The 24,267-nt window shown below is 47.2% G+C and overlaps 1 protein-coding gene across 7 annotated transcripts in view; it reads right to left on the bottom strand.

Moving 5' to 3' along the window:
* Window positions 1–24,267, bottom strand: part of DGKZ (diacylglycerol kinase zeta) — a 514,388-nt gene that overhangs the window by 267,531 nt on the left and 222,590 nt on the right. The gene's annotated exons all lie outside the window — the stretch shown is intronic.

Here is a 24,267-nt window from a genome sequence, read left to right on the forward strand (position 1 = left end):
GCAAACACATGTATTCGATCAGATTTCTGGTCATTGGAGATCGATCCAATATAAATTTAAAAGACCTACACACGAAACAATAGCCACAATACCGATCAACAATTTTGAGCATGTCCAATCAGCTTCCGATTGAGAAATAGATTGATCTTGGCTGGAATCGGTCGCTGGTAATCAGTAACCTGTACACTTTTTTGCCCAATCAATCAGAAGTAGGATCTGATGTGAAGATTGCATGGTGTGTAGCAGCCTGTAGTGAGATGCCTTCATGACCCCGTCCTCTGCAGCGTGACTGTGCTTTGCGCTCCGGCCGGCCTGGATCTACGCTATAAGCGCACAACAGCTGGATGGGAGGCCTGTCGACCCAAATCCGGCACGCTGGAAGGGGGGGGGGGGGGGATTATAATCAGCAGATATCAGCACAGCGCACAGATTTGCCAGGAAACTGTATTATTCACACTACATGAGCCGTCCTGGTGTATAGGCCCATCTATAGATCGCCGCCAGGCAGGGACCCTTCTGTGTAACGCAGGGGGGCCGGGGAGGGTCAGAGCTCGTCTTACAGCTATTACAGGGGAAATATTCCCTTGTCCTTTCTGCTTAGATATTCCCAGCCTGCTTCCTAAAACTGCCCTGGATCACAGCCCAGAACAGCAGGAGGAGGACGCGGGTAAAAGGTCCCCAGTGTGCGGAGAATGGGCAGGATGCTGCCAGGAACAGGCACTTCCTGAGCGCGCTGCATTGCGTAGGACGTGGGGGCGTGGCCAGGCGCTGGCTGCACACTGACGCTACCACATCTGCTGCCAGGAACAGGCACTTCCTGAGCGCGCTGCATTGTGTAGGATGCAGGGGTGTGGCCAGGCGCTGGCTGCACACTGACGCTACAACATCTGCTGCCAGGAACAGGCACTTGCTGAGCACGCTGCACTGTGTAGGACACGGGGGCGTGGCCAGGCGCTGGCTGCACACTGACGCTACAACATCTGCTGCCAGGAACAGGCACTTGCTGAGCGCGCTGCATTGTGTAGGACGCGGGGGCGTGGCCAGGCGCTGGCTGCACACTGAGGCTACAACATCTGCTGCCAGGAACAGGCACTTCCTGAGCGCGCTGCATTGTGTAGGACGCGGGGGTGTGGCCAGGAGCTGGCTGCACACTGACGCTACAACATCTGCTGCCAGGAACAGGCACTTGCTGAGCACGCTGCATTGTGTAGGACACAGGGGCGTGGCCAGGCGCTGGCTGCACACTGGCGCTACAACATCTGCTGCCAATAACAGGCACTTCCTGAGCGCGCTGCATTGTGTAGGACGCGGGGGCCTGGCCAGGCGCTGGCTGCACACTGACGCTACAACATCTGCTGCCAGGAACAGGCACTTGCTGAGCACGCTGCATTGTGTAGGACGCGGGGGCGTGGCCAGGCGCTGGCTGCACACTGACGCTACAACATCTGCTGCCAGGAACAGGCACTTGCTGAGCGCGCTGCATTGTGTAGGACACAGGGGCGTGGCCAGGCGCTGGCTGCACACTGACGCTACAACATCTGCTGCCAGGAACAGGCACTTCCTGAGCGCGCTGCATTGTGTAGGACGCGGGGGCCTGGCCAGGCGCTGGCTGCACACTGACGCTACAACATCTGCTGCCAGGAACAGGCACTTGCTGAGCACGCTGCATTGTGTAGGACGCGGGGGCGTGGCCAGGCGCTGGCTGCACACTGACGCTACAACATCTGCTGCCAGGAACAGGCACTTGCTGAGCACGCTGCATTGTGTAGGACGCGGGGGCGTGGCCAGGCGCTGGCTGCACACTGACGCTACAACATCTGCGTCTTCTTAGGGCTGGTTCTTACTCGCCATTATCCTCGGGCCGGTGATGTCAGCAGCACCAATGTTGTGTCACGGTGTCGGCAGAGGGATGTGGCAGCCCGACGGGGACACCAAGCCAAGGTGGTGTCTCTAATAAGCCTGGGGAAAAGGCACACTCGTAACCCTCTCACTGCCAGGGTCCGCTTTACATTTTACGCCATCTTTTTGTTTTTCCCAGATACTTCTGCAGTTTGAGTCATAGACCAGACAGATCTTTAAAGGAAACCCGAGGTGGGAGAGATATGGAGGCTGCCATATTTATTTCCTTGTAAACAATGCCAGTTGCCTGGAAGCTCCGTTGGATCTTCTGGCATAGGTAGTGTATGATTGAAAAGCCTGGAACAAGCATATGGGTAATCTGCCTGCTGTCTGCTTGTTAAGGGTCTATGGGTAAAAGTATTAGAGACACAAGATCAAGAATTCCTCCTCATTCTTTACTTTTAAAAGCACTAACTGAACAGCAGTTGCGCAATCAAAATACCAAAATAGTGCGCCAATGAGTACTTACCTGTTTCCACTACATGCAGATTGGATGCAGAAAAACTGACTCCAATGAATGCCTATGGGAAAATCTGCATCAGAAAAATAGTGTCTAGTGGAAACAGGCCCATAGACATTCATTGGAGTCAGTTTTTCTGCATCCAATCTGCGTGTAGTGGAAACAGGCCCTAAGCGGGCCAGTCAGCATCTTTGTACAGATCCTTTCTAAGGAGTGCTTTTGTAGCAAAGTAAAGAAAATACTGAGAATACTTCATGAGGAGATGCAAGAAAATTGTATACAAGCGCTCGCAGTACAAAAGATGTAATACACAGGCTGAAAAACACCAGTTCAATGATGGAGCGCTCCCTGGCTATTTGTGCGTAGCTAGGAAAAAATAAACAATACAAAGGGTCAGCGCTCAAAACACAGTCTGTGTAATAAAGTTCTTCATAATACTCCACACAAAGGCAGCAGATGTCAACAGGGCACTTGATGCCCACCCCCCAACATAGAGAGACTCACCGGAAGATGCGGCCAAGATGGACACGACTGCGCTTTAGGGGTATTGGCCACCCCTCAGCCTCCAAGGCAATCTCCACACTTCACCAGACTCAGCTCTCCGTGTTCTCAGGGGATAATCTTTGCTGTAACCTCAAAAATAGAAATGAACGCTACACATAGCGTAAGTGTGTTTTGAGGGAGGATTCCCACGTTTAATAAAAAAACACTTTAGGTTAAAAACAATGTGGAGCTACGGAGCAGCGTAACGTCTGACGTCACTGGACGCAGTGACTGTCCGGCGTGGAACTTTTAATCTGCGGCGGCACGTCTTGGAGTACTAGCCGGGGATGCGCTACGGTAGCCGGATAAACATCCATAGATGCTGCCCGCTCCTCCCGCTTGACGTAGCCGTGCGCCATCTCTTTGTAGTCCACATTGTTTTTAACCTAAAGTGTTTTTTTATTAAACGTGGGAATCCTCCCTCAAAACACACTTACGCTATGTGTAGCGTTCATTTCTATTTTTGAGGTTACAGCAAAGATTATCCCCTGAGAACACGGAGAGCTGAGTCTGGTGAAGTGTGGAGATTGCCTTGGAGGCTGAGGGGTGGCCAATACCCCTAAAGCGCAGTCGGGCCCATCTTGGCCGCATCTTCCGGTGAGTCTCTCTATGTTGGGGGGTGGGCATCAAGTGCCCTGTTGACATCTGTTGCCTTTGTGTGGAGTATTATGAAGAACTTTATTACACAGACTGTGTTTTGAGCGCTGACCCTTTGTATTGTTTATTTTTTCATGAGGAGATGGGCAAGTCCACAACCTGTCAGATGTTTACGACCTACTGTAAGCAAAAGGGACAAAGGTGAAAAGTTATTTACAGTGCATTTTAATCTGGGAGAAATGTACTTCTTTGAAGTATTTGTACACATGTATTTTAAATTGGATATAGTTATGCCTCATTATTGGAATGATATTGTAGGTGTTTTCTTTGCAAAATAAAAGTAAAACATTTGCTAAAATGTGTAGATCCTCAGCAACCCCACTCTGCCTGCTCACTCCTGAATGATTCCAAGTTGATGCAAATTTAGGCATTTAGAAAATGATTGTTGTACCGACTCCACAGCCCTGGTACGTACAGTATTAGAGTAAGGAGTCAGAGATATTTTTGGGTACCTGGAGTTGGAGTCGGTGGTTTCATAAATTGAGGAGTCGGATGATTTTTGTACCAAATCCACAGCCCTGTTTAAGCCACCAGCAAGTAGGAAAATACTTTTTCACCTACTGTTTGGTACTATTCCAAATTTGTACAGTGCAGGAAAGTCATTTTAAAGTGGACCTGAACTTTGAACTCCCTCTCTGCTCTAAAAGATACACAACAGCATAACACCTTTACAGAAAAGCATTTCTTTGTTACAACTGGCACAAATCCTGCAATAAATCTGCAGTGTGTCTACTTCCTGCTTTCATGGAAGCAGACATAGGGTTAACAACCTGTGCTTTCAAATGAGCTTAACTGCCACAGCTATCAGTTGACACAGCTGAGAGATCAAATTACAACTTGTTCTTAGTCACAGATTTTTGAGATGAGAAAGAGGGACACGTAAGCCACGCCCCTGCCACACCCCTGATCACGCCCCCACCAGACACCTAATCACGTGTACCATAAAGATTTCATTAAGGTGGCCACTAACAATCCAATTTCTAGCGACAAGTCGTTAGAGAGATCAGAAATTCTGATCGGATTGGTTGTAAATAACCTCCGTTGATGGACACAATCGATTATGAACGAGTGAAAAAAATGTCGTCCCAATGAATTTTTGTCGAACCAAAATTTGGATTTTCTTGTTGGTTGTGATAGGAAGCGAAGATTGGTTCGTTGATGGTGTAGTGAACGATATATTAAAATATTTCACTTCCGATCAGAATTTCTGATAGTTCAAACAATTTTTCGCTAGAAATTGGATTGTTAATGGCCTCCTTAATATGTTTTATAATTCAAACCACGCTGGTCCTTTCTATCCTGGTTCATTCTCCTTCATAGTAACATTTTACAATTAGTAATATATCAATTAAAAGGATGGGAATAAAGTTTAGAGTCAATCAAACCACATTTTTAGTAGAGAAATATATATATTTACATAGAAAGAGGGACAAAGTCCTGAAAGAGGGGCAAAGTCCTGAAAGAGGGGCAAAGTCTTGAAAGAGAGACAAATGAGGAAAGAGGGACAGGGCTCCAAAAGAGGAGACAGTTGGGAGCTATGGAATCAGACAGGCTAAACTCTCCACATACAGGGTGCGTTTCTCTATGTTTTCCTTCTGTCCTGTGCAAGAGTTCAGGTCCACTTTAAACAGAAGCTGATCACCTGTACTGAAAGTAAAAACATAAAATGTGGGGGGGGGAATTAAAAAATGATGGGCACCTGTCTACAGAAGCCCTCCCGCCACTCTCGTGTTTCGTGTTTGTTTACTGGCAATTTCCATGTCGCCAGCCATTCGCCGCCCGCGTTTCCCGTAACCGTTGTCTACAGTGTCACCTATCAGCGCGGGGATAGTGTGTCACCGATACCATTACACCATGTTAGCGGACACGGTAACTCTACGCCCGCCAGCCACCGAGACAGACAGAGCTCGGAGAACACGAGAGGGGTTAACCCGCCGCCGGCCAAACACAAAAAAAGAGAAAACACAAACGTGGCTATTAATAGCACGCTGATCTGAGATAGGCGGTCTGCTATTATTAGCGCAGGTGCGTTGCCTGAGATGACACAGAGCCACAAGACAGCTGTACATCACGCTGCTACCCCTGCCAGTACCACGCTGGAGACCCCTCCCACTGCTGGAGACTCCTCCCACTGCTGGAGACCCCCTCCCAATGCTGGAGACCCCCCTCCCACTGCTGGAGACCCCCCTCCCACTGCTGGAGACTCCTCCCACTGCTGGAGACCCCTCCCACTGCTGGAGACCCCCTACTGCTGGAGACCCCCTACCACTGCTGGAGACCCCCCTCCCACTGCTGGAGACCCCCTCCCACTGCTGGAGACCCCCCTCCCACTGCTGGAGACTCCTCCCACTGCTGGAGACCCCCTACCACTGCTGGAGACCCCCCTCCCACTGCTGGAGACCCCCCTCCCACTGCTGGAGACCCCCTCCCACTGCTGGAGACTCCTCCCACTGCTGGAGACCCCCTACCACTGCTGGAGACCCCCCTCCCACTGCTGGAGACCCCCCTCCCACTGCTGGAGACCCCCTCCCACTGCTGGAGACTCCTCCCACTGCTGGAGACCCCCTACCACTGCTGGAGACCCCCTCCCAATGCTGGAGACCCCCTCCCACTGCTGGAGACCCCCCTCCCACTGCTGGAGACTCCTCCCACTGCTGGAGACCCCCTACCACTGCTGGAGACCCCCCTCCCACTGCTGGAGACCCCCTCCCACTGCTGGAGACCCCCTACCACTGCTGGAGACTCCTCCCACTGCTGGAGAACCCTCCCACTGCTGGAGACCCCCTCCCACTGCTGGAGACCCCCCTCCCACTGCTGGAGACCCCCTCCCACTGCTGGAGACTCCTCCCACTGCTGGAGACCCCCTCCCACTGATGGAGAATCCCTATCACTGCTGGAGACCCCCTACCGCTGCTGGAGACCCCCTCCCAATGCTGGAGACCCCCCTCCCACTGCTGGAGACCCCTCCCCACTGCTGGAGACCCCCTACCACTGCTGGAGACCCCCTCCCAATGCTGGAGACCCCCTCCCACTGCTGGAGACCCCCCTCCCACTGCTGGAGACTCCTCCCACTGCTGGAGACCCCCTCCCACTGATGGAGAATCCCTATCACTGCTGGAGACCCCCTACCGCTGCTGGAGACCCCCTACCACTGCTGGAGACCCCCTCCCAATGCTGGAGACCCCCTCCCAATGCTGGAGACCCCCCTCCCACTGCTGGAGACCCCTCCCATTGCTGGAGACCCCCTCCCACTGATGGAGAATCCCTATCACTGCTGGAGACCCCCTCCCACTGCTGGAGAACCCTCCCACTGCTGGAGACCCCCTACCACTGCTGGAGACCCCCTACCACTGCTGGAGACCCCCTACCACTGCTGGAGACCCCCTCCCACTGCTGGAGACCCCCTCCCGCTGCTGGAGACCCCCTCCCAATGCTGGAGACCCCCCTCCCACTGCTGGAGACCCCCTCCCACAGCTGGAAACCCCCTCCCACTGCTGGAGACCCCCTCCCACTGCTGGAGACCCACTCTCGCTGCTGGAGACTCCTGCCACTGCTGGAGACCCCCTCCCACTGATGGAGAATCCCTATCACTGCTGGAGACCCCCTCCCACTGCTGGAGACCCCCTACCACTGCTGGAGACTCCCTCCCACTGCTGGAGACCCCCTCCCACTGCTGGAGACCCCCTCCCACTGCTGGAGACCCCCTACCTACTAGAGAGCGCCCTAGTGGCTGCAGCTCTGACCTAACACTGCTACTGCCTATAGAGCGCCCCTAGTGGCTGCAGCTCTGGCCTAACACTGCTACTGCCTATAGAGCGCCCCCTAGTGGCTGCAGCTCTGGCCTAACACTGTTAATGCCTATAGAGTGCCCTCTAGTGGCTGCAGCTCTGGCCTAACACTGCTACTGCCTATAGAGCGACCCCTAGTGGCTGCAGCTCCGGCCTAATACTGCTACTGCCTATAGAGCGCCCTCTAGTGGCTGCAGCTCTGGCCTAACACTGCTACTGCCTATAGAGCGCCTCCTAGTGGCTGCAGCTCTGGCCTAACACTGCTACTGCCTATATAGCGCCCCTAGTGGCTGCAGCTCTGGCCTAACACTGCTACTACCTATAGAGTGCCCCCTAGTGGCTGCAGCTCTGGCCTAACACTGCTACTGCCTATAGAGAGGCCCCTAGTGGCTGCAGCTCTGGCCTAACACTGCTACTGCCTATAGAGCACCCCCTAGTGGCTGCAGCTCCGGCCTAACACTGCTACTGCCTATAGAGAGCTCCCCCTAGTGGCTGCAGCTCCGGCCTAACACTGCTACTGCTTATAGAGCGCCCCCTAGTGGCTGCAGCTCTGGGGCTTTGAGTCCACCAGGAGAAAAGCGCAATATAAATGTTCTGTGTCTTGTCGCAAGTGTTCTCCTAGGTCAGTTTACTATCAGTACAGGCACAGAGTAAAAGCTTACACTGTACATACTGGGAGTAGCAGAGAGCAGCACACACTGCAGCTACAGAGCACAGGCACAGAGTAACAGCTTATACTGTACATAGTGGAAGTAGCAGGGATCAGCACACACTGCAGCTAGTTTACTATCAGTACAGGCACAGAGTAACAGCTTAAACTATACATACTGGAGGCAGCAGGGATCAGCACACACTGCAGCTAGTTTACTATCAGTACAGGCACAAAGTAAAAGCGTATACTGTACATACTGGAGGCAGCAGAGATCAGCATACACTGCAGCTAGTTTACTATCAGTACAGGCACAAAGTAACAGCTTATACTGTACATACTGAAGGTAGCAGAGATCAGCACACACTCCAGCTAGTTTACTTTCAGTACAGGTACAGAGTAACAGCTTATACTGTACATACTGAAGGGAGCAGAGATCAGTACACGCTGCAGCTAGTTTACTATCAGTACAGGCACAGAATAACAGCTTATACTGTACATACTGGAAGGAGCAGAGATCAGTACACGCTGCAGCTAGTTTACTATCAGTACAAGCACAGAATAACAGCTTATACTGTACATACCGGAGGCAGCAGGGATCAGCACACACTGCAGCTAGTTTACTATCAGTACAGGCACAGAGTAAGCTTATACTGTACATACCGGACGCAGCAGAGATCAGCATACACTCCAGCTAGTTTACTATCAGTACAGGCACAGAGTAACAGCTTATACTGTACATACTGGAGGCAGCAGAGATCAGCATACACTCCAGCTAGTTTACTATCAGTACAGGTACAGAGTATCAGCATATACTGTACATACTGGAGGCAGCAGAGATCAGCACACACTCCAGCTAGTTTACTTTCAGTACAGGCACAGAGTAACAGCTTATACTGTACATACTGGAGGCAGCAGAGATCAGCATACACTCCAGCTAGTTTACTATCAGTACAGGTACAGAGTAACAGCATATACTGTACATACTGGAGGTAGCAGAGATCAGCATACACTGCAGCTAGTTTACTATCAGTACAGGCACAGAGTAACAGCTTATACTGTACATACTGGAGGTAGCAGAGATCAGCACACGCTGCAGCTAGTTTACTATCAGTACAGGTACAGAGTAACAGCATATACTGTACATACTGGAAGTAGCAGGGATCAGCACACACTCCAGCTAGTTTACTATCAGCACAGGTACAGAGTAACAGCTTATACTGCACATACTGGGGGTAGCAGAGATCAGCACATGCTGCAACTAGTTTACTATCAGTACAAGCACAGAGTAAAAGCTTATACTATACATACTGGAGGTAGCAAAGATCAGCACACACTGCAGCTAGTTTACTATCAGTGCAGGCACAGAGTAACAGCTTATACTATTCATACTGGAGGGAGCAGACATCAGCACATGCTACAGCTAGTTTACTATCAATACAGGCACAGAGTAACAGCTTATACTGTACATACTGGAGGCATCAGAGATCAGCACACACTGCAGCTAGTTTACTATCAGTACAGGCACAGAGTAACAGCTTATACTGTACATACTGGAGGCAGCAGAGATCAGCACACATGCTAGTTTACTATCAATACAGGCACAGAGTAACAGCTTATACTGTACATACTGGAGGCATCAGAGATCAGCACACACTGCAGCTAGTTTACTATCAGTGTTGGCACAGAGCAACAGCTTATACTGTACATACTGGAGGCAGCAGAGATCAGCACATGCTGCAGCTAGGTTACTATCAGTACAGGCACAGAGTAACAGCTTATACTGTACATACTGGAGGCAGCAGAGATCAGCACACACTGCAGCTAGATTACTATCAGTACAGGCGCAGAGTGACAGCTTATACTGTACATACTGGAGGCAGCAGAGATCAGCACACACTGCAGCTAGATTACTATCAGTACAGGCGCAGAGTGACAGCTTATACTGTACATACTACAAGTCTGTATGTTAAAAAAGGTGTAAATATAAATAACACAAAATTACCCCATTATTGGTTCCATTTTATTGCTTTGCATTTAAGCCCTTACACTAGGCAAAGCCCGGGTGCTGCAAGTGCTGGGCAGCTGCGTGTCGGTACAGCAGGGGTTAAGTGTTGATATAGAATAAAATGTACATCCCAGCAATAAACACACAACACAACAGAACTCATCTCTGCAGTAATCTGTGCATATTTATTTAGGGGTGCGTTTACCACCCAGCAGAACGCCTTGTAAATCACTGTAACCGATTTCTCAGGGCTCTATAGGAAGCAGCCCGACAACGACATCGCTAACCGGCAAATCATGCAGCAAACGGCTCCTGACACAATCACCCTGCAGCTATGCAAGCAATAATATATATAAGTGCGGCTCGTGTGATTACACCACCCACCAAACAACACGCAGCGGGGGAACAGCCACGCACCACCCGCTGAGAGCTACATAACACTCGGGAATGCTGGGAATAGGCAGAATACCAGTAATGTATACATACTACTGACCTAAGCACGATTAAAAACGGGCTCTAGGTCTGTCAGCGCACATGCGCCCACACGCCCGCCAAACGCGCACGTCCGCCGCGCACACACACACAGGCCCGCCCAGCCACTCACACACGTCTGCCGCACGCACACACACACAGGCCCGCCCAGCCACTCACACACGTCCGCCGCGCACACACACACAGGCCCGCCCAGCCACTCACACACGTCTGCCGCACGCACACACACACGCCCAGCCTGCTCCTGTCCCAACGGGTGTCTGTGCTGCACATGCGCAGTAGCGCAAACGCACGGACACACTCGCACAGGGGGACAGGACGCAGAGACACCAGGGGATTATTATATAGGATTTATTAGAGTCTCAGTTATCCGGCACTGACAGGGATTGGCAGATGCTGGATAAGTGAGCTTTCTGGTTGCTTGAGACTCAGTTAAACATAGGCCTAGATGATACTGTACTATACCCCACTCTATACCATGAACTCTGTATTAAATGCTAAAATACATTAGTATAAACTTGGGGGAGCATTGGAACTCAGTATTTAAAGAGGAACTGTCACGAATATCTTAGAGACTCTGTAATAACATTTTTAGCCTTAGTTCTTCTATCCTATAAGTTCCTTTGCCTGTTCTAATGTGGTCTGTCTTACTGCAGCCTTTCCTAGTTGCACAGTGGCTGTATTATCTCTGTTATATAATCTAGTCTTCTTTCCTCTGGCGGCTTTGTCGGCTCAGGCACTCAGGCAGGAATGTGCTGCTCTGCTGTGATAGGATAGGAGCTATACACACCCTCTCCACGCCCCCTGCAGTCTCTGTATGGCCTGGTGCACACCAGAGGAGTTTTTCTGAGCGTTTTGAGTTTTTAAATCTGCTGCTAATGTTATCCTATGTGTCTGTGCACACTGGAGCAATGAGGTTTTGTAAAAAAAACCATAGCATTACATTGGGAAGAGCTTTTGAAACCTCTAAAAGCTCTTCCCAATGTAATGCTATGGGTTTTTTTTACAAAACCTCATTGCTCCAGTGTGCACAGACACATGAGATAACACTAGCAGCAGATTTAAAAACTCAAAACGCTCAGAAAAACTCCTCTGGTGTGCACCAGGCCTATGCATCACAGACTGAGCTCCTCTCAGCCTATCACAAGCTGGTTAGCAGCCATGTCTTATGTTTGTAAACACTGCATAAAACTGGCAATTACAAGCCAGGATTGCAGCAGGGAGTGGCAGAAGCAGCACAGAGGGGCCCAGGAGAACATAATGAATAGAATGGTATGCTTTTTATTGTAAGAATTTTAGAGTACAGATTCTCTTTAACATTTAAAACACATACAAATAAGAAGTACGTTACTTCCAAAGTAAAATGAGCCATAAATTACTTTTCTCCTATGTTGCTGTCACTTACAGTAAGTAGTAGAGATCTGAAAGAACCGACAGGTTTTGGACTAGTCCATCTCTTCATGGGGGATTCTCAGCATGGCCTTTATTCTTTATAAAGACATCCCCTGAAAAAAAATTATACAATGATGCTGGCCAGCCTCCCTGCTCGCTGCACACTATTTTGGCTGTTAGACGGAGCAACTGCCATTCACTAAGTGCTTTTAAAAATAAAGAAAACCCTGAGAACCCCCCATGAGAAGATGGGCTAGTCCAAAATCTGTCTGTAATGTCAGATTTCTACTACCTACTGTAAGTGACAGCAACATAGGAGAAAAGTAATGTATGGCTCATTTTACTCTGGAAGAAACATACTTCTTATCTGTATATGTTTACATGTATTTTAAATTTTAAAGTTTTCCAACAGAGGCCCTTTAAGCACAGCAGAGCTCACAAAAAGCCTAAGAAATGGGCCTTTACCATAGTGAGCACTGCAGGTGATTTGTGCTAAACAGTAAAAAGACCACTGCGCTTCCAAACTCCACTTACAATCCAAGCAAGAGTAAGGGCCTGGAAAACAACATTAAAAATCGCACACAGTGCTAAGTATTGCAAAGAGTTATTTCACATATAGCACCCCATGCTGCACTCCTGGGAGTAGTGCCACTACCACGGAAGGGATAATCAGAGGTCCCCCCCTTCGTGTGTCCACTCACCAGATGCGCTTCTTGCCTTATTGCGTGTAGAAAAGGTAGTCAGCCAAGCCTCACTCCAGCAGGACAGTCTAAAAACCGACAGTACCGGCATACAATCTGGCCGCGAGACCCAGAGCAGCACGTCAGGTTCGGCGCACCCCGCTTCCTGTGACGTCAGTGCGCACCTCCGGCTCCTCTGCAATGACGGCGAGGGACCAGAGGACTACAGGGGGCTGGATGAAGCCCCAGGTAAGTTGAACTGGGCACATTGCATTAAAGAGACTCTGTAACAAAAATTGCATCCTGTTTTTTATCATCCTACAAGTTCCAAAAGCTATTCTAATGTGTTCTGGCAGCACGTTCTACTATCACCATCTCTGTAATAAATCAACTTATCTCTCTCTTGTCAGACTTGTCAGCCTGTGTCTGGAAGGCTGCCAAGTTCTTCAGTGTTGTGGTTCTGTGATGCATCTCCCCCCTCCAGGCCCCTCTCTGCACACTGCCTGTGTGTTATTTAGATTAGGGCAGATTCTCTCTTCTCTCTTATCTTTTACAAGCTGGATAAATCCTCCTCTGAGCTGGCTGGGCTTTCACATACTGAGGAATTACATACAGGCAGAGCTGTCTGCACTCTGCAGGAAGAAACAGCCTGACACTTCAGTGGAAGATAGCTGCAGGGGGAAAGAAACACACAAATGATCTCTTGAGATTCAAAAGGAAGGGTGTATACAGCCTGCTTGTGTATGGATGTATTTTCTATGTGTGGACATACTGTACATCAATTCACTTCCTGTTTTGGTGGCCATTTTGTTTGTTTATAAACAAACTTTTTAAAACTGTTTTTAACCACTTTTAATGCGGCGAGGAGCGGCGAAATTGTGACAGAGGGTAATAGGAGATGTCCCCTAACGCACTGGTATGTTTACTTTTGTGCGATTTTAACAATACAGATTCTCTTTAACTTTAGATTCCTTTTAAACATTTATTGTATTTTTTAGAGGTTTTCAAAATAGGTTAGGGATGGGGACTACGTTTTAATGCTGCTGAACAAACAGTAACCGGCATTCTGCAGTCATGTGACATGCGGAGACGGGAGAGAAAGCTAGCCTGACAGGTGCCAGTTACATTACACTGAAAGACTACCTTGCGTGGCAGATAAAAGCAAACAGCTTTAACTTCCTGGATGCAAAAGCTTCTGAGCTGATGCTGAATGCATATTTATGAGAGTTGGGAGTGGACCAATCAAGGGCAGCAGCGGCATCCGATTGGTACATTCCTAAACAGAACAAAAATAGCATAAAATTTGCATAAGCCGAGAATTATCTGCAGATCACCAACCATCCTTACCGAAAAAGCAGAAAGCACTTCCTCTATGGCTCTGGACAATACGGGAAAGATCTGCCACATCTCTCACGTTTTCACTAATCTCGGCGTCCACATTCGGCTGGTTATGTCTCATTTCCTGCTCTAGCGAGATCTCAGACTTCCTGTTTCCCCTCTAATAATATCCCCTGTCTGCTGGATCTTTCTGTGCTGCAGGATCTCAACAGAGGAGATCAGTAACAATACGTATCGCCAATTCTGATTGTCTGTTGGCATGAGGGCCAAGAGATTTGGAATACTATAAGCAGATGGTGTAGAGAAACTCTCATACTACAACATCCCCAGGACTGAACTCCTGAAATATAAGCAAAACCAGAAAGAGGAACGTGTCCCTTTGGTTGTCACCTACAACCCACACCTGGAAATCTTAAGGAGGATTGCTAAGGAACTTCATCCCATTTTACACAAGGATCACAGACTGAGAACGATATTCCCTAAACCTCCACTCTTGTCATATCGGCAACCACACAATCTAAAACAGATGATTGTCAGGAGCTCTTTGAATAGGCCTCAACAAAACGGAACATCACCCTGCCGACAAAAAATATGTGGGACCTGCAGACACATTTACTCCACTGACAGGGTAACGATACCAGGTTCACAACAGGAGTACAGAATACAAGGTCAATTTTCCTGTGGGTCCACCAATCTGGTATATCTGATCATGTGTGCTAAATGCCCCAATGTTATGTACGTGGGAGAAACTGGACAAACTCTGTGCAAACGTATGAATGGACACAGGCACACTATTAATGATACCAAATCTGGACTCCCAGTTGCTACACACTTTCGGTCCAACGGACACAGCATGGATGATCTTCGTGTCACTGCCCTGAAGGGCGGCTTCAAAACGTCAAATGACCGATTAATAGCAGAAACAAAATTTATAAATTGTTTCAAAGCTGTGGAGAAGGGTCTGAATAAGGACAACAACTTTCTATATTGGTATGAGATTGATGATATATGAACTGTCTCAGCCACTCTAGCTGAACTTGTGAACTAAGAATTTACGATACCTCTGGGTCAGTCCTAATACCAGGTCTGTGAGCAATAAAGTAAACAAGGATCCTTATCTTACCCCATTTAGATGGTCTGTTTGTATTAAGGCATCTTAATGATGTATTTATGCTTGAAAAAAATATCTGTTTTCCCTTTTGATGTTGCATGTATATAAGCTGTCTGTACCACCAGCTTGCAAACTAACAGGATGTAAACCTGACAAAGGCTGCAAGGCCGAAAGCTTGTTTATTCTTATTCATTTGTAGTTAGCCAATAAATGGTATCATCCTGATTTAAAACTTCTTGTTGATACTACAAAAATGAACAATCAAAATTGGTTGTGTGTACTGACCATACATGGTATAACGGAATTGGTTGATTTTCTCTTTTTTTTAATTTTATTAAAAAAAACTATGAATTGTACAACAAATCTAAAATAAACGTTTTTCGATTGAGGAGAAAAACAATTGATTTTTACTATTTTTTTTTTTCGATGGAAATCTGTTGAAAAAAAAAAACAGATAGAAAAATAGAAACGCCGTAGTTCTATTCGATCGATCTTTTCAGACGTCTATAGTATATTGGATCTGTTTTTCTTATTATTCTAGTCTAAAAAAAACTAAAAATAAGATTAAATCATGTTTGGTCACCTTATTATAAATGGTAAGATGCTCTCTTAGGGCTCAGCCACACTATAATCGCTTTTCTGAGCGCTTATGATCGATAAGCACTTTCTGAGCACTTTTTAAAAATCGCTCCCATTCAGTTTCATTAAAGCCAGTGGTTACCTATTTAAAAACCAAAAAGTCAGATACTCACCTAATGAGAGGGAAGGCTCGGTCCTAATGAGCCTTCCCTCTCCTCTCCCGGTGCCCTCGGTGTTGCGCTGGCTCCCCCGTTCGCGTCCGCCGCCGCAGGGACTTCGGAGGTCTTTGGGAGCACTCGGGCTTCCGAAGACAGGCCGCTCCATACTACGTACGCGCGAGTGCGTCATAGAGGGCGCTCGCGCATGCGTAGTATGGAGCGGCCGCGTCATCGGGAGCCTTAGTGCTCCCGAAGGCTTCCGAAAGCTCCCTTCGGCTGCGGAAGTGGCAGTATTTGACCGAACTGGTTGAATAATGCTACGGGGGATCCTGCGCGGGACCGGGCACTGGGAGAGGAGAGGGAAGGCTCATTAGGACCGAGCCTTCCCTCTCCTTAGGTGAGTATCTGACTTTTTGGTTTTTAAATAGGTAAACATTCACTTTAAAATTGAAGTAAAAATCGCAGCAATCGCACACACGTAAAAACGTACCCAATCGTGGCGATTTTTATGAAAGTAAATGGGAGCGAATTTTAAAAAGCGCTTATAGTGTCTGATCCCTTAAGGCTGGTACACACACCCAATTTTGATTGGCCAATCACTGAGCAATTTCACTAGCTACAAGTAGTATGAAAGCTTACCTCCACAATCCGTTCATGGTATTTAATATCTATCTACCCTCATATTACATGGAGGTGGTGGGGCCTCTTTGCATTGGCAACACAGCACTGATTGGGGGGGGGGGGGGGGGGCAGCTCTGTACTGCGCATGCGCGAGCACACACTCCTGCCCATGCGCAGTAAGGGGCCACACGTCTTTGGAAGCACTCCCCCCACCCCCCGTCCCCTCTCTGCATTTCCCCAGTGAAGGTACGCCACCTCTGAGATCCTTCTTGAGGCTTCGAAGCGCCTGCGTCCCTGCGGCTCTGTACTGCGCATGCACGGTTACACACTAATGCACATGCGCAGTAAGGGGCCGCGAGTCTTCAGAAGCACTCAGGGACACCAGTGCTCTAAAGCCTTACGAGGGCTGCTGGAGGTGGGGGAACTTCACCAGGGGACAGCAAGGGAACGAGAACTCCAAGAGGGGTGAGGGAAGGCTCAATGGAATCCAGAGCCTCCCCTATGCATAGGTAAGTATCATTTTTGGCCAGCTATGACTTTCTAAGGTCTGACGGAAGCTGAACTTGCTCTTCTTTACAAGCCTGGAGTGTCGTCACGACGTGGCGTACAGACTGCCCAGAAACCCCCTATCCTGCTGCAGAGTAACCCCCTTTAGGGCTTCTGCACACTTTGAGCGTTTGATTATTTTTAAGTGGCGCCGATTTTAAAAATCACCATAAAAGCGCTTGTGCAGTGTTGCTCTACGTGAGAACGCTCACATGAGCGATGAGCTTTCTTTCCGATCGCAAACGCGGCTCCTGCACCATTTCCTGAGCGTTTGCGCTTCAATACAAAGCATAGGGAAACTGCAAAGTGCATGAAAAAGCTCTTTGAAAAACGATTTCCCCAGCGCTTTTAAAGGAAACATCCAAGCTGTACAAAAAAAACAAACTCCACTTACCTGGGGCTTCCTCCAGCTCCTGGCAGCTGTCCTGTGCCCTCGCTGCAGCTCCTGCATTTCCCGGTGTCCTGTGCTGAAGAAGCCGACCTTGCCAGGACAGCTTCCGGGTCGGCTTCATGTGCGCTCCACGGCTGGGGGGTCACGTGGTGTATGTGATGTCATCGGGTCTCTACTGCGCAGTAGTAGTAGTAGTAGTTATGCGCCTGCACAGTAGAGACCCGATGACGTCCCTACACCACGTGACCCCGCCGTGGCGGCACATGAAGCCGACCTGGTGAGTTCGGCTTCTTCAGCGCAGGACACTGGGAGTGAGAGGAGCTGTGACGAGGGCACAGGACAGCTGCCAGGGGCTGGAGGAAGTCCCAGGTAAGTGGAGTTTGTTGTTTTTGTCAGCTTGGACCTTCCCTTTAAGAATACATTGCATTTATTTTGTTCCAGGTCAAAGAGTTCACTTCCTGAGTGTCAACAGGAAGAAAAAACAAAATCGCCAGACAAAAACGCTTAAATCGCAAATCGCTCTAAAAGCGCAGGGAAAAGAGCGCTCAGCGCTTGCGATTTCTAATGCGAAGAAAGCCTTATAGACTGCAAGCCCTTGTAACTTATTTTCTGCACTTCATAGCACAGGTTTATCCTCTTTAGGACCCCCGTGGAATAGCTGCGCCTCCTATCCCTCCATGTAAGCACGCTGCAGTAATGACTCGTTTAATCCCTGCAGAGTCTGTAGCGGAGGTGAAGGGGTGACCTTTCACGCAGCAGTCGCAGGGTTTCGCTTTACATCTACAGGAAACAGCAGTCTGTGGCCGCGTCTGACTAATTAAAGCGACCTTTAAGTGGGTGTGGTTTACTCTAAACCTGTGAGGACATAACCCGCTACCTCTGCCTGCAGGGGAATAAACCTTAAAGCGGACCTGAACGTCCTCTCTGCTCTAAAAGACACACCACTGCATAACGACCTTTACGGAAAAAACATTTCTTTGTTGCAGCTGATACAATTTCTGTAATAAATCTGCAGTGTGTCTACTTCCTGCTTTCATGGAAGCAGACATAGGGTTAACATCCTGTGTTTACCAATTAGCGGGTCTGCCGAGGCAGCCAGCTGAAACAGCTGAGATAGTGTTCTCCCCGGGCTCTTTTAGCCGGGTGTTCCGCCCAGCTAATTTTGGTAAGCACCCGGCTATCATATGCTTGCTTCCTCATTCCTCTCCTATGCTGCGAGCAGAGTTGCTCCAGCCCTGCATTTCCCCCGTCACGCCCCACCTGGCTACTTTTTCATGCCACTTAGTAAGAAACAAAAATTGGAGAAAACACTGCTGAGAGATCAAATTACAGTTGTAATTAGTCACAGATGAGTGGAGATTAGACAGGCTCAACTCTCTACATCAGATAGACGTTTGAATAGATAATTTCCAAAAGTCTGATCGTTCTTCAGATCAATCTAGTATTGAAGTGGTAAATCGGAAACACAATCGGAAATCATATCGGACCTGTTGGAAATTATCTATTTTAACCTTTGGATGGAAAATTGCGTGACATGTACCAACGGTACAATTTTTTCACCAAATGTGATCTTTCGATGCGATATTTACAATCAGATTGTATAAAAAAAAATCACAGTTTATGAAGGCAATTGATAAGGAAGGATTCTTTGGTCGATTGCTAAATAGGATAAAATCGATTTAAAAGTTGGACTTTACGATCGCATTTGAAGAAAGAATTGCTCATTAACTGTGAACAATTGATAATTGCCTTCCGATTAGTTACGATCCTTTAAATCGCATCCAAAGATCGCATTTAGCAAAAAATTATATCGTTAAGGGGCGCCTTAAAGAGAAACGCCAGTGGAAATAATGTAATAAAAAGTGGTTCATTTTTACAATAATTATGTATAAATGATTGTCAGTGTTTGCCCATTGTAAAAGCTTCCCTCTCTGACATTTATCACATGGTGACATTTTTACTGCTGGCAGGTGGTGTCAGTGGAAGGAGGTGCTGCTTGCTTTTTTGGCAGTTGGAAACAGCTGTTATTTCTGACAATGCAACAAGGCTCCCACACCATGAACCATGGTCCTGACATCACACTGTGGGAGGGGTCTCACCACAATATCAGTCATACAGCGCCCCCTGATGATCTGTTTGTGAAAAGGTAAAGATTTCTAATGGGAAAGAGGGCATCAGCTACTGATTGGGATGAAGTTCAATTCTTGGTCGGAGTTTCTCTTTAAGAGCCAATTTCCATTATATGTGAAATTTGCATTTAGAACCAGGGACAGGAGCCAGAAACAGACGGGAGCTGCAATCCTGCCTGCAGTCCATGCCTCATCCTGCTCTACCTATCAAAGCAGTACTGTGCAGTAGGGAATGGTCGATGAGATGTGAATAATTTTGAGCTGATGCAGCATTATGCAAATTTTGAATGCAAACATATGCAGCTGGAACATGAAGCCATCAAATCCTGCTGAGGTACAATTCTATCAGTCTGCATAAATGTTCATATAAAATGTGCATAATCCTGCATCAACTCGAAATTATTTGCATCTTACTGACCATCCCTATTGTGCAATTTATTAGTCAGCACTGCTCCTGCGTTTCTTTTCTTTTTGTAGTTGAGATGGGCATTAAAGGACACCCGATGTGAAAATAAACGAATGAAATAAACAATTGTATCTATCTTCCTTCTCCTAAAAATGACTTTTTAAGATATTCCACAGTTTTATTTTAACTGTATTACTGGTTTTGCTCAATGTGACATTCATTGAAGTATGCAAGAACTAAAAACCATGAACTACTGACCCTTTTTATCTCTTTCCTGTTCTCAGAAGCCATTTTCTGCTAGGAAAGTGTTTTATAGTTGTAATTTATTATCAGTGAGGGTCACACTGTAGTCACTTCCTGTCTAAGTCAGGACTGAGTCAGCCACTTACATACGTGATGTTTAACTCTTTCAAGCAGAGAAAGAAAAAAAGGAACACAGCCTAGTTATTTGTGTGCTAGGCACTGTACATACCCATGTCTATCTCATGTCACATGTCACCTCGGGTATCCTTTAACTAATGCCCAAGTAATATTTTTCATGACAGTGTTCCTTTAAGTGGACTACACACTATATAATGGTAACTGATCAACTAAATGGCCGCTATATCCCTGATAGAAAATCATATGAGGAATATTGATAACAAGTCACCACTCTATATAAAATGTTTGCAGAAACCTAACCGAAACTCAAAATGCCACCACGGCCATCTTTGAACCTATTTTCTCTATCGTAAGCAGCACGAACCGACGCGCAGGATAGCAGCTGCAATGTTTTGGGGTTTTTAACGTTAGTTTCTGTGTGTCTCTGATCGGTTGGGTGACATATGCACACAGTACGAAGACCAATCGACTTATCGTTAGTTTCTGTGTGTCTCTGATCGGTTGGGTGACATATGCACACAGTACGAAGACCAATCGACTTATCGTTAGTTTCTGTGTGTCTCTGATCGGTTGGATGACATATGCACACAGTACGAAGACCAATCGACTTATCGTTAGTTTCTGTGCGTCTCTGATCGGTTGGATGACATATACACACAGTACGAAGACCAATCGACTTATCGTTAGTTTTTGTGTGTCTCTGATCGGTCGGGTGACATATACACACAGTACGAAGACCAATCGACTTATCGTTAGTTTCTGTGTGTCTCTGATCGGTCGGGTGACATATGCACACAGTACAAAGACCAATCGACTTATCGTTAGTTTCTGTGTGTCTCTGATCGGTCGGATGACATATGCACACAGTACGAAGACCAATCGACTTATCGTTAGTTTCTGTGTGTCTCTGATCGGTCGGATGACATATGCACACAGTACGAAGACTAATCGACTTATCGTTAGTTTCTGTGTGTCTCTGATCGGTCGGATGACATATACACACAGTACGAAGACCAATCGACTTATCGTTAGTTTCTGTGTGTCTCTGATCGGTCGGATGACATATGCACACAGTACGAAGACTAATCGACTTATCGTTAGTTTCTGTGCGTCTCTGATCGGTTGGGTGACATATGCACACAGTACGAAGACCAATCGACTTATCGTTAGTTTCTGTGTGTCTCTGATCGGTCGGGTGACATATGCACACAGTACGAAGACCAATCGACTTATCGTTAGTTTCTGTGTGTCTCTGATCGGTCGGGTGACATATGCACACAGTACGAAGACCAATCGACTTATCGTTAGTTTCTGTGCGTCTCTGATCGGTCGGGTGACATATGCACACAGTACAAAGACCAATTGACTTATCGTTAGTTTCTGTGCGTCTCTGATCGGTCGGGTGACATATGCACACAGTACAAAGACCAATCGACTTATCGTTAGTTTCTGTGCGTCTCTGATCGGTTGGGTGACATATGCACACAGTACAAAGACCAATCGACTTATCGTTAGTTTCTGTGTGTCTCTGATCGGTTGGATGACATATACACACAGTACAAAGACCAATCGACTTATCCGCATTTTGTCCGATTCTCACAATGATGGGTAAAACGCTTGTCGACTTGTCATTTCCAGTCTATAGCAGAATTTGTTTCAAATCAACAGCCAATTTAATTATTCCGATTGGATCGAACGTTAGTCGAAAGTGAATATTGGTGAATATTGGCTGGTGTGTATAAAACGTTAAACTTATGCTGCATTCACGCTAAGCGTGTTGCTGTATGCAGCATTGCTGGTTGCCAATGCCCATACAATCGTTTAGACATATTCCCACCTTGGCTTTTTAACCAATCACGTTATTCAAAATACACTTCGAAAAAGTAACGTGCCTGCTCTATGCCTGCATTGTGGCGCAAACGTTACTCACCACCCATTTGTGTGAATTAGCCTTAAAGGACATCCGAGGTGAAAATAAAGTGATGAAAAAACAATTGCATCTATCCTCCTCCTAAAAATTACTTTTTTAAATATATCCCACATATTTTATATTTAAATCTAGTTTTTATGCTTTTACTATTTCATTGTCTCAATGACACTTTCATTGAAGTATGCCAGAGCTCAAATCTATGAATTATTGACCCTTTTTATCTCTCTCCTGCTCTCAGAAGCCATTTACTGACAGGAAAGTGTTTTATGACTGTAATTGCTTATCAGTGAGGGTTATGCTATAGTCTGACCCAGTCCGATCCAGACAGAAACTGTCACTTGCATACCTGATGTTTAACTCTTTCAGGCAGAGAAAGAAAAAAAGGAACACAGCCTAGTTATGTGTGTGCTTGGCACTGTACATACACATGTCTATCATGTCACATGTCGCCTTGTCGTCCATTAAGGGTAGGGTCACACTTGAGGGCGTGGAAAAACAGGCTCTTCTGGGCATGTGCAGCCTGGCTGCGCTCCCATGCCACATTCTTTTCTGCACCTGCGCAGGTAGTACTGTGCAGGCGCAGGTAGTACTGTGCAGGCGCAGGACGCTCCCAGCGACATGAATGCAGCAGGCTGTGCATGCGCAGAAGAGCCTGACGGAAGGAGGATTACCGGGACCGATATAAGGAGAACTGAGCCGCTTAGGAGGGCAATGATAGTCATGAGGCTGGAGGAAGTTAAGTATCAATTCTTTTACCGCCCTCTCAGGTTCTCTTTAAAAGTGGGTGTGGTTGATCAGTGTAACAGCCTTGTTGTGTATTGCGTACCCCCCATTCCATGTGTCTTCCATTCAGAGTGTTTCCTATTATAGTAGCGCATGTTAGTGTCTCTTACTATAGACCCCAGACTTCTAGTGCTCCCCTATAACAGTACTCTTTATTACACTACCCCTTATTATGGTGCCCCTCGTTATACTTCCTCCCTATTCTAATCATTTTTATTAATGTGCCCCTTATTAATCTGACCTCCAATTTAGAGCCCCTATTATAGTGCACTGTATTAGACTCCACCCCCAGTACCCCTAATTATAGTGCACTGTATTATACCCCCCAGTACCCCTAATTATAGTGCACTGTATTAGACTCCACCTCCAGTACCCCTAATTATAGTGCACTGTATTAGACTCCACCTCCAGTGCCCCTAATTATAGCGCACTGTATTAGACTCCACCCCCAGTACCCCTAATTATAGCGCACTGTATTAGACTCCACCCCCAGTGCCCCTAATTATAGTGCACTGTATTAGACTCCACCCCCAGTACCCCTAATTATAGCGCACTGTATTATACCCCCCAGTACCCCTAATTATAGTGCACTGTATTAGACTCCACCTCCAGTAGCCCTAATTATAGTGCGCTCTATTAGACTCCCCCCCCCCCCCCCCCTAGTACCCCCAATTATAGTGCGCTCTACTGTACCCCTCCCCTACCACATTTGGGGTGAGCATACAATGAGTGAAGGGGACTCAGCCTGCTAATGTCATGGTGAACCCTGGGAACCCCTCAGAAGACCCCAAAGGAACCCTGGTTGCAAAAGCCTTCTCTAATACTTTTAGCCATAGACCCTGAACTGGACTAACCTCATGCTTGTTTCAGGGTTGTGACTGACACATTACTGACGCCAAAAGATGAACAGGCAACTATTTAAAAGGAAATAAACATGGCAGCCTCCATATGCTTCTCACCTAGAGTTCACTTCAAACCTTCTCCCACTGTATCCAGTTTGGCATGAGGGATTCCTGTGCATTTCCCAACTGCTCTACAGCCACAATTCCTAAGTAATCAGGTGACAGATTAACTTGAAGAGCGCCTGAACGCTTCAACGCTCTACGCCAGCCCGTGCAAGCAGCGACAAGCCCAAAAGCAAAAGTTGTGTTATTAAGTAGAGTAGTACAGGACACGGCTACACACACACACATAAACACAATATATACACACACACACACACACACACTATACATTATATATATATATATACACACACACACACTATACATTATATACACACACACACACACACTATACATTATATACACACACACACACACACAC

This window comes from Hyperolius riggenbachi, chromosome 11, assembly GCF_040937935.1.
Source record: "Hyperolius riggenbachi isolate aHypRig1 chromosome 11, aHypRig1.pri, whole genome shotgun sequence".
Classification (NCBI taxonomy): domain Eukaryota; kingdom Metazoa; phylum Chordata; class Amphibia; order Anura; family Hyperoliidae; genus Hyperolius; species Hyperolius riggenbachi.